This window comes from Hemitrygon akajei, chromosome 5 (assembly GCF_048418815.1).
Source record: "Hemitrygon akajei chromosome 5, sHemAka1.3, whole genome shotgun sequence".
NCBI classification, from domain to species: Eukaryota; Metazoa; Chordata; class Chondrichthyes; order Myliobatiformes; family Dasyatidae; genus Hemitrygon; species Hemitrygon akajei.
Genome location: NC_133128.1, coordinates 162,961,688 through 162,974,557, shown reverse-complemented (window position 1 = coordinate 162,974,557; position 12,870 = coordinate 162,961,688).

The window sequence follows — 12,870 nt, the reverse complement described above, 5'->3', positions numbered from 1 at the left end:
ACCCCCAACGACACACGGGTCTCCAGCTGTGACACCAATCCTCGATCCGTCCATCTCCAGAGGCCCGAGATCTTAGGCTTCTAAATCCGAGCCGGGCTCTCAGGCCAAACCCTTGGCGTGCCGAACAACGGCCAGTCCTGAAGCCCCGAGAATGGGTCCCATACCGCAAAGAACCAAAGTCAGGGAGGAACAGAGATGTTAAAAGGGGAAAGCTTCACAGGCTGCTGACGTAGCAGCTACTCTGAGGCCACAGCTAATTTATGGTTAATGACCAGTATTTTTGCCTTTTAGTTAAGATTTCAGCAATGTATTTTTTTATTTAATGCTCCATGGTGTGTGTGTGTGTGTGTGTGTGTGTATCATACTCTGAAAGGTAAAGACAGTTCACTTGCTTCACATTAAACAAAAGAGACAGCTGCCTGAAGGTACTGCTTCCTGAATTCACATGACAGAACTCGGACTGTCTACACTATTCTAACTGTGCTCTGTCTAGGCTGTGCCAAGTGAAACAGAGAATGCAAAAGATAATCACCATCTGAAAGCAAAGATGAAAATCTGATGCTGGAAATCTAAAACAAAGGCAGAGTGTGGAGGAGATACTCAGCAGATCAGGGTGAATCTGTAGGAAGAGAAACAGAGTCGATGTTCCAGGTCAGAGACCCTTCGTCAAAACCGAAACGGAGAAGTTGTAAAGATACAGGAACGGCAAGGCTGTGAGGGAGTTGGCAGTGGTTAAGCTGCAGTTACTATGAGGATAAACTGTAAACAAGGTTACCTAGTCAGTGAGTGAATGAGGGTAGTTACAGGGTGACAACATAGATGAAAGAGCCTAGGCAAAAGAATGTAGGAGCTGCGAGATGTAGAACAGGGTTAATAAACCCAACAGTTCATTTTGGGTACATCCTCCACTCCAGCAGACAGAAAAAAAGGAAAGAAAAAACAGAGAAAAAACAAGCTGAACTAATATTACAGATGGATGACTGACACAGGCCGAGAAATTGAGTTACTTGAACTTGTAGAATTCAATATGGAGTCAATTTTGAGGCAATATTTGAGAAGGAGAAGTGAAAATCGGATGTGTCAGTATTACAGTTGAACAAAGGGAATTATGGAGCTATGAGGGAGGAGCTGGCCAAAGTTCAATGGAACAATACCCTAGCAGGGAAGACAGTGGAACAAAAATGGCAGGTGTTTCTGGGGATAATGCAGAAGGTGCAGGATCGGTTCATTCCAAAGAGGAAGAAAGATCCTAAGGAGAGTAAGGGGCGGCCATGGCTGACGAAGGAAGTAAAGAGCAGTATAAAAATAAAAGAGAAGTATAACATGGCAAAGATGAGCGGGAAACCGGAGGACTGGGAAGCTTTTAAAGAGCAACAGAAGATAACAAAAAAGGCAATACGCCAAGAAAAAATGAGGTATGAAGGTAAACTAGCCAAGAACATAAAGGAGGATAGTAAAAGCTTCTTTAGGTATGTGAATAGCAAAAAAATAGTTAAGACCAAAATTGGGCCATTGAAGACAGAAACGGGTGAATTTATTATGGGGAACAAGGAAGTGGCAGATGTGTTGAACAGGTACTTTGGATCTGTCTTCACTAGGGAAGACACAAACAATCTCCCAGATGTAATAGTGGCCAAAGGAACTAGGGTAAACGATGAACTGAAGGAAATTTATATTAGGCAAGAAACAGTGTAGGATAGACTGTTGAGTCTGAAGGCTGATAACTCCCCGGGACCTGATGGTCTGCATCCCAGGGTACTTAAAGAGGTGGCTCTAGAAATCGTGGACGCATTGGTAATCGTTTTCCAATGTTCTATAGATTCAGGAACAGTTCCTGCTGATTGGAGGGTGGCTAATGTTGTCCCACTTTTCAAGAAAGGAGGGAGAGAGAAAACAAGGAATTATAGACAGATTAGCCTGACGTCAGTGGTGGGAAAGATGCTGGAGTCAATTATAATAGAGGAAATTACGACACATTTGGATAGCAGTAGAAGGATCAGTCCGAGTCAGCATGGATTTATGAAGGGAAACTCATGCTTGACTAATCTTCTGGAGTTTTTTGAGGATGTAACTATGAAAATGGACAAGGGAGAGCCAGTAGATGTAGTGTACCTGGACTTCCAGGAAGCTTTTGATAAAGTCCAACATAGGAGATTAGTGGGCAAAATTAGGGCACATGGTATTGGGGGCAGACTACTGACATGGATTGAAAATTGGCTGGCTGACAGGAAACAAAGAGTAGTGATTAACGGGTCCCTTTCGGAATGGCAGGCTGTGACCGGTGGGGTACCGCAAGGTTTGGTGCTGGGACCGCAGCTGTTTACAATATACATTAATGATTTGGATGAAGGGATTAAAAGTAACTTTAGCAAATTTGCTGATGACACAAAGCTGGGTGGCAGTGTGAAATGTCAGGAGGATGTCATGAGAATGCAGGGTGACTTGGACAGGTTGGGTGAGTGGGCAAATGTATGGCAGATGCAGTTTAATGTGGATAAATATGAGGTTATCCACTTTGGTGGCAAGAACAGGAAGGCAGATTACTATCTAAATGGAGTCAAGTTAGGAAAAGGGGAAGTACAACGAGATCTAGGTGTTCTTGTACATCAGTCAATGAAAGCAAGCATGCAGGTACAGCAGGCAGTGAAGAAAGCTAATGGCATGCTGGCTTTTATAACAAGAGGAATTGAGTATAGGAGTAAAGAAGTCCTTCTGCAGCTGTACAGGGCTCTGGTGAGACCCCACCTGGAGTATTGTGTGCAGTTTTGGTCTCCAAATTTGAGGAAGGACATTCTTGCTATTGAGGGAGTGCAGCGTAGGTTCACAAGGTTAATTCCCGGAAAGGCGGGACTGTCATATGTTGAAAGATTGGAGCGACTGGGCTTGTATACACTGGAATTTAGAAGGATGAGAGGGGATCTGATTGAAACATATAAGATTATTAAAGGATTGGACACACTGGAGGCAGGAAGCATGTTCCCGCTGATGGGTGAGTCCAGAACCAGAGGCCACAGTTTAAGAATAAGGGGTAGGCCATTTAGAACAGAGATGCAGAAAAACTTTTTCACCCAGAGAGTGGTGGATATGTGGAATGCTCTGCCCCAGAAGGCAGTGGAGGCCAAGTCTCTGGATGCATTCAAGAGAGAGTTAGATAGAGCTGTTATAGATAGCGGGGTCAAGGGATAGGGGGAGAGGGCAGGAACGGGGTACTGATTGTGTATGATCAGCCATGATCACAGTGAATGGCGGTGCTGGCTAGAAGGGCCAAATGGCCTACTCCTGCACCTACTGTCTATTGTCTATTATCTGAACCAGTTTTTCTGATGTGGCACCTCCACCAGAACTAGAGACTAGTGGCAAGTTAGTCCCTTAACTGAGAGAACAGGAAAAGAACAAAGTAAAACATAGACATCAAGATGGATAACTAGAAGTTCCATAAACATACAATACCACTTGAACATTTATGCAGTTTTGGTTAGAGCATCCCACTGTGTTTGGATGTGGTGTGCAACAAGTCACTTCCCCCTTTGCCAAGTTGTATCAAACCCATGGGGGTACATATACCTCTTTTTCTTTGCTTTTATGTTGCATTTGTCTGCATCAGATCCTGTTCACTTCTGCTTTCATGAATACTTAATTTTCAGAACTCTGTTTTGTAAATGCCTTCCCCAATTCTGCAATTCCTGCCTTCAGCTTAACATTATTCACAGTTTTACCTTGCTGCTATCTACAAATCTATTTACTGTGGGGAAAAAAACACTTGCAGTTATATTATATCTTTCTTGACATTGAGATGTTTCAAAATATTTGCAGTCAAAGAACTTCTACTACATATGCATTGTTGGATGACTTCCTGCCAACCAGTTGTTGTGAGCCTGCAATATGATAATGACCAGTTAATGCTATGTTGATAAACAGCTAAATATTGACATTCTGGATCAACCCACGTCATTCTTGATATAATGCCAACCTTCTTCTAGGATTTATTATGTGTCTACCAAAGGCATTACGTGGGAACGTTTTCTGAATGACACCATTTTCCGGGAGTACTGCATTCCCTCAGAACTGCAGAGAAATTTGGTAACTTTGCACTCAAGTCTCTGCTCTCTGGAGAGGGACATACACTGAAAAAATGTTTAGACTCTGAAGCAAATGTACTCGAGCATGGTCACAGAGATATGGGGTTCTGAGCATCCAACATGATGACTTCTCTTTCTCACCCAGTCCATAGATTTCAGCCATCTTCAATAATGACTGTTCTCCGTATTTCTATAAAAGCACCATGGAAATAGCCAATAGGTTCAATTAGAATCATAGAAAAGTACAGCACAGATACAGTCCCTTCAACCCATCTAGTCCATGCTGAGCCATTTAAATTGCCTACTCCCATTGACCTGTACTGGGAACATAGTCCTCCATACCTCTACCATCCATATATGTCCCCAAACTTCACTTAAACATTGAAATCAAGCTTGAGCGCACCACTTGCACTGGCAACTCATTCCACAGTTAACAACCCACTGAATGAAGTGGTTTCCCCTCGTGTTCCCCTTAAACTTTTCACCTTTTACCCTTAACCCATGACCTCTAGTTGTAGTCCCACCCAAACTCAGTGGAAAAAGTCTACTTGTATTTACCCTATTTATACCTCATAATTTTGTATATCTCTATCAAATCTCCTCTCAATCTTCTACATTCCATGGAGTAACATCCTAACTTATTCAATCTTTTCATATAACTCAGGTCCTCAGACCCGGCAGCATCTCTGTAAATTTTCTCTGTACTCTTTCAACCTTATTTACATCTTTCCTGTAAGCAGGTGACTAAATCTGCACACAATATCCAAATTAGACCCCACCAATGTCTTATTCAACTTCAACATAGCATCCCATTTCCTGTACTCAGTACTTTGATTTAAGAATGCCAATGTGCTAAAAACTTTTTCTTATCAAACTGTTAAATTTAATTGCAAATAATTCCAGAACATTATTCTAGCTTAATATATGAACAGTGAACTCTCTACTCTGCCTGTAATATATACCACTCTATGTACTGATATTAGATTTTACACTGGAGTATGCTGTATATATCAATTCAGCACCTTATGGATATATCAATGTTTAATCTACCCAATCTGATAATAAAGTCACAGAAATGCAACAGGCTAAATCTAATTGATCTTTAGATTGCACTTTTATGGTTATATTTATGCACAATTAATTTGGAAATTAACTCAAATTTACAATCCAAATGTATTTCTTCATTTAAATTGAGCATTTCTACATCATTTACACAATCTTATTCAATCTAAACAAATCACTTTCATACATTGAAAATTAATCGGCCACTTACATGGATTAGACAAGAGGATTTATGTTAGCTTCAGAAGATCAGCTGGCAATATAGCTTAATATTTTATCTTTGATTTTCATTATACTGCATTTAATTTTAACACTAGTTTAATTTCAGTAGAAGTAGTACTTTTATTCTTCTATGCACAACTTCTGTGTTATTAATTAATAATTATATAAGCACATCCAAAAGGCTGTGCTTGGTAACAATGACAAAATTTGGCCATAGTTTAATCCCAGTTGCCTGGTTAAATTGCTGATGGAAACCTGCTCCCTTCCATTCATGGCACTTTATAATTTGAGCTCTGGTAGAGCAGCTGCTTTGTTCAGATGCAAATCACTCAACTCTCGCGAGAACACTCCACAAGCTTTGGGGAGGGAAATGATTTGGTGAGGTCATGTACTTATTGTCAATTATAATTAAGTTCTGTGTCTGTGTGGTCATCAGTGCTGAAAGACTGGGTCAATAACATTATCCTCATAAGGCATTTCAATGAGTTTCATCAAAGCTGAATTCCATTGGAAATTCTGCAGATCCAAGCAAAAACAATTTGCATGGATATAATCCCCTCTGAAGCTTCTTTAGAGAGCAATTGTTTTTGGTAAATTGGATCATAGCATATGTTTGCTGTTTGATTGTGGCTTCCAATAAAAAACAATGCATGATTCATTGGCTCTTCCTCTTCTCCACTGGAAATGAGTTTATCAAATACTTTATAATTCATTGGAAGATTTAAATGCTACCAGTTTTACTATGCAAGCTGAAATTTTGCATGTGGGAAGGATTTGTTTTCTTGTAAAAAGACTACAAAAGCAAACCTTGATGCAAAAGTCAAAGGGAGATTTGTTTAACAGCTGGTGAAGTATAATTTATCCTTAACAGTGACCACTTTGGCATCATGTTTGGTTGCTGCAATACATTTAAATTCAAAGTCCAAAGCTCAAAGTAAATTTATTATCAGAGTACTTATATGTTACCAAATATTACCCTGAGATTCATTTTCTTGCAGGCATTCATAGTAGAACAAAGAAATGTAACAGAATCAATGAAAAACAACACATAAAGATTGTCAAGCAACCAATATGCAAAGGAAGACAGACTGCAAATACAAAACAAATGATATAATAATAAATAAATAGGTAACACAGAGAATATGAGTTGTAGAGTCCTCAGGTTGTGTTCAGTAATCAGTTTGGTGCTGTGGTGAGAGAAGTATTGATGTTGATTCAGAAGCCTGATAGTGAAGGGTAATAACTGTTCATGAAGCTAATAATGGGACCTAAGGTAGCAGCAAGAAGAGAACATGGCCTAGATGGTGGGGGTTCTTGGTGATGGATACCGCTTTCCTGTGAAAGCACTGTTTGTAGATTATGCTTAACAGTAGGGAGGGTTTTTCCTGTGAAGAACTGGGCGATATCCATCTCTTTTTCTCGGCTTTCCTGCTCTCATGCATTGGTAATTCCATACCAGGCTATGTCAGCAACTGGTCCACTGTGCATCTATAGAAGTTTGTCAAAGTTTTAGCTGCCGCATGGCATCTGTGTAACCCTCTAAGAAAGTAGAGATGATGCATGGAATCTGTGCAACCCTCTAAGAAAGTAGAGATGACGCATGGAATCTGTGCAACCGTCTAAGAAAGTAGAGATGACGCATGGAATCTGTGCAACCCTCTAAGTAGAGGCGCTGCTGTGCTTTTATTGAAATGACACTTAGGTGCTGGTCCCAGGACAGATCCTTTGATATGAGGAACTTAAAGTTACTGATCCTATCCTAATGAGCCCTGGCTCATTGACTCGTATTTCTTTCTTCTGCAATCCATAATCGGCTCTTTGGTTTTGCTGACATTGTGTAAGAAGTGGTTGCTGTGGCGTCATTGAGCCAGATTTTTAATCTCCCTCCTGTGTGCAGATTCATCACCATCTTTGATTCAGCCAGTAACAGTGGTGATGACAGCAAACTTAAATATGGCATTGAAGCTGTACTTAGCCTCACAGTCATAAATACAAAGCGAGTAGATCAGGGGGCTAAGCACAACCTTGTGGTGCACTTGTGGTGATGGTAAATGTGGAGGAGATATGGTGGTAAATCTGGACTGACTTGGGTCTGCAAATGAGGAAATCGAGGATCCAGTGACACAAGGAGGTATTGAAGCCTAGGTCACAAAGCTTTTCTGATTAGTCTTGAGGGGATGATGGTGTTGAATACTGAACTGTAGTCAATGAAGAGAATCCTGTTGTATGCAGCTTCATTGTCCAGGTGTTCCAGAGCTGAGTGAAAACGAATACTACATGTACTGTCAACTATATTAAATTCTCTGTATATAGAAAGTCCATATCAAGGGGTTCCCAAACAGTGTTTGGGATTGATTAGTAAGAGAAAATTAAAGGAAGCCAGGGCCAAGCACAGTGGCCTCGCCTGAGTGGACATAATCGGATTGGTGATCTTAAGGCTTTAGCTCTTCGAGGCTTCGGGAGGCTGAGAGAGTGATAGATTGGACATATAGAGAGCGAGTTATACCCAAGGTTCAGGACACCAGGAAAATGGGTGAGAGTCAGGAAAGAGAAAGGAGTGACTGAGCCAGTGCAGAGTATTCCTGTGGCCATCCCCCTCAACAACAGGTATATCACTTTGGATACTATCCGCAGAGATCAGAGGACAGTCACAGTGGTTGAGTTTCTGGCACTGAGTCTGCCTCTGTGACTCAGAATGGAAGGGAGGAGAAGAGGCACACTGTAGTCATACGGGATTCAGTAGATAAAGGAATAAACAGGAGGTTCTGTGGGCGAGAATAAGATTCCCAGATGGTATGTTGCCTCCCAGATGCCAAAGTCCAGGATATCTTGGATCGAGCCCTCAGCATTCTTAACTGTGAGGGTGAACACCCAGAAGTCATGGTCCATGTAGGTAGCAATGAAATGGGTAGGATGAGTGATGAGGTTCTGCATAGGGAGTTCAGGGAGTTATGTGCTAAGTTAAAGGGCAGGAGCTCCAGGGTTGTGATCTCAGGATCGCTACCCATGCCATGTGCTAGTGAGGTCAGAGCTAGGAAGATTATACAGTTTAATATGTGGATAAAGAGTTGGTGTAGGACGGAGGGCATAAGATTTTTGGATCATTGGGCTCTCTTCCAGGGAAAGTGGGACCTGTACAGAAGGGACAGTTTGCGCTTGAACTAGAGGGTGACTAATATCCTAGTGGGCAGGTTTGTTAGTGCTGCATGGTGAGGTTTAAATTAGAGCTGCAAAGGGATGGGAACTAGTCTGCCAGAACAGTTAGTGTAGAGGTTGTGGAGACAGATATCGGTAGGACTTCAGACGAAGTTAGGAATCAAAAGGTTGAGCATGATGCCACCAGTGTCCTGAGCTTCCTATATTTCATTGCAGGAAGAATGTAGGAAAGGTGGATAATAGTGCTAAAGATGAGGTGGCTGGTTTATGAAGAGAGTTAATGTGCAGTGAGGAGAGACCTAGGGCAAAGTTGAGTCAACAACTTCTTGGGGAAACTGAAAGGTCTGAAGGTAGGAAAATGACCTGGACCAGATGGTATGCACCCCAGAGGTCTGAAGAGATGGCTGCAGAGTTCTGTACAGGCAGTGGTAATGATCTTTCAGGAACCACTAGATTCTGGAGCTGTTCCAGAAGACTGGAAAATTGCAAATGTCACTCCACTCTTCAAGAAGGGAGAGAGGCAGAAGAAAGGAAACTATAGGCCAGTTAGTCTGACCTCAGTGGTTAGGAAGATATTGGAGTCGATTATTAAGGATGAAATTTCAGGGTACTTGGAGTACATTATAAAAAAGGTCATAGTCAGCATGGTTTCCTCAAAGGGAAATCTTGCCTGACAAATCTGTTGGAATCCTTTGAAGAAGTAACAAGCTGGATATACAAAGGAGATCAGTTGATCTTATGTACTTGGATTTTCAGAAGGCCATTAACAAGGTGCCACACATGAGGCTGTTTAACAAGCTAGGAGTCCATGGCATTGCAGGAAAGATTCTACCATGGATAAAACAGTGACTGATTGGCAGGAGGCAAAGAGTGGGAATAAAGGGAACCTTTTCTGACTGGCGTTCCGCAGGGTCCTGTGTTGGAACTGATTCCTTTTACATCATATGTCAATAATTTGGATAGCGGAGTTGATGACTTTACTGTAAAGTTTGCAGATGATATGAAGGTAGTTGGAGGGGCAATCAGTTTTGAGGAAGTACAGAGGCAACAGAAGGACCTAGACAGATAAGGAGAATGGGCAAAGAAATAGCAGATGGAATACAATGTTTTTGAAATGTATGGTCATGCACTTTGATCAAAGAAATTAAAGGGTTGACTATTTTCTAAATGGAGAGAAAATACAAAAAACTGAGATACAAAGGGACTCAAGGAGTCCTTGTGCAGGATTCTCTAAAGATTAATTTGCAAGTTGAGTCTGAGGTGACTAAGGCAGGAGGACTGGAATACAATATCAAGGATGCAATGTTGAAACTTTATAAAGCACTGGTGAGGACTCACTTGTGACTAGGAATTGTGACTAGATTTGGGTGTCTTATCTTAAAAAGGATGTGCTGAAACTGGAGAGGGTTCAAAGGAAGTCTATGAAGATGATCCCAGGATTGAATGGGTTGTCATATGAAGAACGTTTGATGGATCTGGGCCTGTATTCACTAGAATTCAGAAGAATGAGGGGTGACTTCATTGAAACCTTTCAAATGGTGTAAGGCCTTGATAGAGTGGATGTGGAGAGATTGTTTCCTATGTTGGGAGAGTTTAAAACCAGAGGACACATCCTCAGAATAGAGGAGTGTCCTTTAAGAACAAAGATGAAGAGGAATTTCTTTAGCCAGAGAGTGGTGAATCGGTGGAATTTTTTTCCACAGACAGCTATGGAGACCAAGTTTTTATGTATACTTAAGGCAGAGGCTGATGGATTATTGATTGGTCAGGGCATGAAGGGATATGGGGGAGAAGGCTGGAGAATGGGGCTTAGAAGAAAATTGGATCAGCAATAATGAAATGGCAGAGCAGACTCAATGGGCCAAATGGCTTAATTGTTTACCTAAAAGATCTTAAAATGGGTACAGGTCTCTCCTAAATGGCTCACTGTGACACAATGTCCATTACTGTGGTGAGATCGGTGCCACATTTCTCTGTAAACATTTCAAATAATTAATTGACTGCAGCATTTTGAGATTTCAGAGTCAGAACCATGTTTAATATAACTGGCATATGACTTGAAATTTGTTATTTTGTAACAGAGGTACATTGCAATATGCAATTTTAAAAATACTATAATTTACAATAAGTGTACCATATATATTGTGGGTGAAATATATTTCAGTATTGTTGTAAATTAATTGTTTCATTAAGCATCTCATAGGGTCACTCAGTGGATCAGGAGAGTGTGGAATGAGCTGCCAGCACAAGGGGTGCATCGGGGTTTAATTTCAACATTTAGGAGAAGTTTGGATAGGTACATGGGTGGTAGGGGTATGGAGGGCTATTATCCCAGTGCATGTCGATTGGTGTAGGCAGTTTTAATTGTTCTTGCATTGACTGGATGGGCTGAAGGGTGTGTTTCTATGCTGTTCTTCTCGATGATTCTATAACTCATACTTTGTTTTATCCATAATTCATTATGGGTTATCTGTAAATGTACATGAAAGCACCATTTCATTACGCCACCATGTCATACGTTGCGCACCTTGCTAAAAGTAAAGCACGAAGTTTATATGTATCTTTAGGCCTCCCTTATTTTTCTTTTGATTAGTTTGATTGCTTTTGAATTTCAAAACATAACAGTGCTGAAGAGGAAGTTTTAAATGAACCTACCTATTTAAGAGCAGCAAGAGATTTGAGTTTTTAAAAAGTGCAGCAAGACATTTAAGCTAAAAAAATTACAAAATGTTTTTTTTCTTTGCAAGAGGAGAAAGGTGTTTGAGTTTGAAATAAAGGTAGATAACACATGAAGTTTATGGTTTCAGAGACAGTGAGTACCGGGTGGTAATAATAATGATTTTTTTTTAAAAACAGAAATGGCTGTCTATGTTAGAAAGATAGTTGTGTTCAATTACACAAGAGAGAACTGGTTATTGTTAACTGAGCAATTTGAGTAGCATTACTCATATTTAAAAGGGCAGTTGAAATCACTGTATCAATGGAAACTGCAGACAGAGACACAATTATGTTGCAGTCAGGAATGAAAGTGAGCATGAACAAAATTGCAAAGAAATGGCCTGGACAAACAAAGCGTGTTACCGTTGTGGCAGAGGTTTCCATACACCAAACCAATACAGATTTAAATATGATCCTTGCAGGAAATGCAATAAAGCAGGACATGTACAAAGAGCACGTCAGGCAGACAAACATAAATGGACAGCACAGGGAAGCAAAAGCAATAAAAATTCAAGTTGCAGTTTTAAAACGGGAAATGTTGATTTAAAAAAATCAGAGTTGTGTAGCTTTGAGATGTACAATATTTATTTCTTTTATATATTGATATACAGTGCTGAATGTGCGCTCATGAGCCACACCATCCAGCAATCCTCCAATTTAATCTAAGCCTAATGAGAGGACGATTTATAATAATGAATTAACCTACCAACTGGTACCTCTTTGGACTGTGAGGTGAAACTCGAGTGCCTGGAGGAAGCCTATGCACTAACTCCTTACAGGCAGCAGCGGCAGTTTACATGCAATTCTCAGACATGCGCCTAGTTTTACGTTTTGTAGTTAAAAAACATAACAGAATTTAAATTAAATTAAATAAATAATGCAAAAAGAGAGGGAAAGTATAATGAGGTAGTGTTCGTGTGTTTACTGTCCATTCAGAAATCTGATGGCGGAGGGGAAGAACCTGTTCCTGAAACATGGAGTGTGTATCTTCAAGCTTCTGTATCTCCTCCTTGATGATACCAATGAGAAGAGGGCATGTCCTGGACGACTGAGGTCCTTAATTTTGGATGCTGTTCTTTTGAGGCTTTGCTTCTTGAAGGTGTCCTTGATGCTGGAGAGGCTAGTGCCCATGAAGGAGCTGATGAGTTTACAACTTTCTGTAGCTGCAGATATCTGCAGATTTTGTTAAGATGCAACAGCAACATGTCTCTGATTTCAAAGAAAGCAGCGTACTCAGATCTATGAAGTCTGTAGTGTGGATTTCCTCTTCTGATATTGTTACCTTTTAAAACTGCCTGTTAATCCCTCCTAGTGAACAAGCTCATTGCTGACTACTCTGCCTGCACTTTGCTGCAAGAACATTAGAGAATAATCTGGAGCAGAGCACCATGCCCCATCTACTCTTTTAGATTTAGCCTGCTGTAGCTTCGTTAGTTTCTTTATTTATTTTTGTATTTAAATAATTTCCAGAGGATCTTAAGGTATTTTCAAGTATATTTTAGTTCGTTTTTTGAAAATTGCTTTAAATCCAATTGAACTCTATTAAAAAGTTTCTGAGGGATTTCAGAACATGTTTAAGGCCTGGAACTAGCAAACTATCAAAACCCAACATGCCTTTCTGGATTGGGTCCTT